We start from the raw sequence: 4416 nt of genomic DNA, 5'->3' as shown, positions 1-4416 counted from the left end.
AGGGATTTGAATGGTGGTGAGGTGGCAATTTAAAGTAGAATATTCAGAAAGTGACATTTGAACCTGAAGCAAATGAGGGAGTGAACCATGTGGACATCTGGGGAGGACTCTTTCCTTCCCTTCTGTTTTCTGTGCCTATATAATAATGGAATTATAACATAAGCAATATATGACTATATCCTCAATGTTTAAAACTTCAAACAACGCAGAAGTATATGAGTAACAAGAGAACATCCTTCTCACCACTCTCCTATCACCTTCTCCTCCTACCAAGTAAACCTTTTGACAATGGTGTCCTTTCCTGAACTTTCCCTCTGCATTTACATTCATTTCTGTATACATGGCCCACTCATTTAGCTTTATTTTATTTCTTCTGTAAATGAGATTATCCTTTGTGAAGGTGGTATCTTTTTATTTTCAGCACACAGGACCTTCTTAATGTTTCCTAAACTTCAGAGGTATATTAGACCTCTGGGCCTCTTTACTAATACGAAATAGCTATGTTTCATGGCTAAGTGCAGTGGACGTTTCACTTCCTCCCCTGGGCTATTAATCTAGTATTTACTGCATTGTATTGTAATAATTCATCTCCGCCTCTGTCTCTTCTACTGGACAGTGAATTCTTTGTGGTCAGGGATTATGTCTTCCCATCCCTGAATTTCCAGTGCATGGTACAATGCCTAACACATAGTGGGTGTTCAGTAAATGAAGGGGCAGTTAATTACCCTTTCACGAATTACCATAGAAGGCTTCCAACATTGGATGGGATATTGGCTGAGATCAATGTTATGGTCTGTCCTACTGGGAGCCAATCCTTTCTCAATAAAAATGTGTCATTAGTGGTCATGGTCACTGTGAGATGACAGCTGGGATGACTGTGGTCAGATCCTTCAAATCAAATTGTTCATTGTTAACATTAGAATTAAAAGACCAACTAATGAGCGCTACCTTTTACTCCCCTTGCTGACAGAAAATCAAAATTCAATAAGTACACAAATGTGCTTAGAACTTTACAAAACACTTTGTTCAAGGTACAAAACAACTCAATGAAATAGATATTATTTTGCACATGAGGAAATCAAGACTCAGTGAGATAGAAATAGATATTACGTGGGTCTATTCATGTATCCACCATCCAGGTTGATGTAAACATTTCCCCATATTTGTTTTAGGTTGTATTCTCCAGAAATATGACAGCACATATAAATATACCCTGGAGGGCCCTGTTCCCAAACTTCATTGCCAGGATCAGATGGGACATTTAAAAAGCCACTTAATATAACAACTTTGTCACTTAGTCAACAGACATCAATTGAGCCTAGGTCCTATGGCTACAAAAAGAAATCAAACAGTCCCTACCCCCAAAGGGGCTCACTTTCTAGGGAGGGAAGGATGGCAGATACAATAACCCCTGCAGTTGAGAAACAGGGGCAAAGCCAGCTTTAGAGTCAAGGACCACGGAGAGTCCCTGCAGCTCGTCCTGTCCGCATGCAGCAGAGTGGCCCCAAGCAGAGGCCTCTCCTCTCTGAGCCAGCACCAGCTGCGAGCGAGAGCTGGTCTGACACCATCAGGCAGAATCCGTGAGAAACACACACGGGTGTTTTCTCTCCCTCCGCTAACTTTTGCTGCGAAGAGTTAAATTCTTTTCTCGTGACATCTACTTCCTGCCAGGATCAGGCACACCCAGCCAATCAAAACCACCCGAATTAAATGAAGAAAAATCCTTTTAATTCCTCTAGGTACACATTTTTCGGTTCCGCTGGACTGCTGCCATTTTCCCAGGGGCTAAGCCAGAGGTGGACTTGAGGAACAGCAAATAAGAATAATACACTAATAAGGGTAACAACCACAGTGACATTAACACATTCACGATTATTATCTCCAATTAAATTTTTCATGTTCTATAAAAGCAATTCATTCTCAGAAAAATGACAAAATTCGTGGGTTTTTTTTTGTAAAATGAAACCAAAATCTCATATAACTTCTCAGTCCATATACTATATCCACTGTTACCATTTTCACGTATGTGTTTTCTTTTTGAAAATCATATTTATCTGCACTTTATATCCTGCCCTGTTTGCATAACTTTATACGTTAGATATTTCCCCATTAACTCTGTTCTTTACAACATACTTAAAAATGATTGCATAACATTTTTTTAATGCAGTTGGTCTGTCATTTAGTGGGTCAATCTATTGTTAGACATTCAAATTTTCTCCCATTCTTGGGGTATTATATTATTACACCTCTAAGCTGATACTTTCCTTATTGAGAAACACCACTGGTCTTGTTTCTTACATTACCTCATTTCCTCATCAAAAGCCTCCAGACTAGGCATAATCAGTGCATTAGAAATGAAGGAACTGGAATTCAAAGAGAGTAAGGAACTGTCCCAAGGTCAGAGCCGGGTCTCTCTAACTCCGAGCCAGCCGTACCCATTATCACACCCTGGGTATGCTTGGCTCTCTCTTCGCCACACTGAGTTTTCTGTCTTCCCAGAGCATCATTACCTATGATGGAAGAGTTTTCTTGTACTTTCCTTTGTCCCAATCTTATTCTTGGTTTCACTCCTTTCACGTCCCCATGGATACCCTGGTAAGATCCAAGCCTTTCCAATTAAACACTCTCCATTTGAAAGCCCCCAGGCAGCTGACTAATGCCATCGATGGCTCCCAACTGCTGGGCCACATGTTCTCTCCCCCTTCCTTCTCAGCTGTTCTCAGACAGACTGGCTGCAGGTTAATCGCATCTCATGTTGTAAAGTTGAATCCTGATACACTCACTAAAGCCCTCGTGGTCCTTTGTGCCCCATTTGAATTCCCACTTATGTTCTCAACAATTTCCAAAATCTGAAGTGCCCTCAGCAACTCAGCCCATTTTAAACAGTATACGAGACTTAAAAATAATACATCAAGCTCAAACTTTGCTTTTGAATTTCAGACTTGTATATCCAATGGTCTAAGTGATGCCGTTTCTCAGATGTTTTGAAACTTACTACATCTAAATCGTAATTCTTGATGTTTTCCTCCCAAATCTCTCCGTGGCAGGAGATGTTGGCTGTCTAGGCAGTAGCCGTTCTCTGCCTCTTCCCTAGTTCATAGAACCTTGACTTTGTTCAGGGACAACATGCCCAGACCAGGGGTGGAACCAGAATTGGTCTAATCCTGTCATAACAATCTCTGCTCCAATTGCTGTGCACTCACATTCCCAGCCTCCAGCCGGGAATGGTCAGTGAAATTTAAAGAAGTCTGCTAGAGAATTTCTCTTGTGCAGATCTTGGAGTCATCCTGGCCTCACTTTTTACTCAAGCTATCTCTGTGGCAATCAGTTACTTGTGAAATTCCACCAGCTTCTCTCTGGTACAGCTTCAGCCTGCATCTGAGGGCCTCCTGCTTTCTGCCTGGAAGCTCCCCATCTTCCCAGCCACTATCCCATCATCTTTCATTTGAACTACTTCAACGACTTCCTAATTGATCTCCTCTCTCTCCAACTCCTGACTCTTTCTCATTATCTTCTCCATATCACAGTCAGAGTGACCTTTGAAAAATATAACCTGAACCATTCTAATTCTCTGCTTCGAAACTTTCAAGGACTTTGCATTATATTTTGAGTAAAATTTAAACTCCTTACCATGGCCTGCAAGATCTTGGATGATCTGGCCACCTGTCCAGGTCTCCAACCTTTGCTCATCCCAATTTCCCCCTTGCCCAAGCAGCCCCCAGGTACTCTCTGTGTGGAGCCTTCACAGTGCAGATCCTTCTGCCTGGTATAGGCTTTCCCGAACACCTGCAATGGCTGGATCCTTTTTATCAGCCAGTGGTCAGACATTTTGTTCTTTTTCTTCATAGCACTTACGGTAAGTTGCAATTACATATTGATTTGTTTATTCATCCTTTAATTGCTTGTTTCCCTGATCAGGTTAGAATAATTTAGTGCAAAGATTTGGTTTTTATTTATTTGTTTATTTATTTGTTTGTTTGCTTGCTTGCTTATTTATTTATTTATTTATTTATTTTTAAAGCCTATAGCACCCGGTATTTCCAGACGTTCTCCCATCCAAGTACTAAGCAGGCCCAATCCTGCTTAGCTTTCGAGATCAGATGAGATCGGCACATTCAGGGTGGTATGGCTGTAGACACAAAGACCAGATTTTTATTCTCCACTAAATATCCAAGTCCTTGTACAATGCCTGCTTTAGAATATGTACTTAATAAATTATTTGTTGAATGAATGAATAATTTGTGATAATAACAATATCAATTGCCACTTAATATGGTCCCCATTTGTGTGTTCAAATCCTGGCTCTGCCACTTATTAGCTCTGTGAGCTTAAGCAAATATCTTAACCTCTCTGAACCTCAGTGTTTTCATCTAACTGGGGATAATAATAATACCTAGCTGAGTGGTCAGAAGAATC

At 40.8% G+C, this 4416-nt stretch overlaps 1 pseudogene; it reads right to left on the bottom strand.

Moving 5' to 3' along the window:
* Positions 1-4019: 4019 nt before the first annotated feature.
* Positions 4020-4137, bottom strand: LOC111741995 (annotated as a pseudogene).
* Positions 4138-4416: the final 279 nt, after the last annotated feature.

Source organism: Pteropus vampyrus, unplaced genomic scaffold, assembly GCF_000151845.1.
Source record: "Pteropus vampyrus isolate Shadow unplaced genomic scaffold, Pvam_2.0 Scaffold84, whole genome shotgun sequence".
NCBI lineage: Eukaryota > Metazoa > Chordata > Mammalia > Chiroptera > Pteropodidae > Pteropus > Pteropus vampyrus.
The sequence above is the reverse complement of the archived record's forward strand: the minus strand, read 5'-3'. Positions and strand labels throughout refer to the sequence as shown.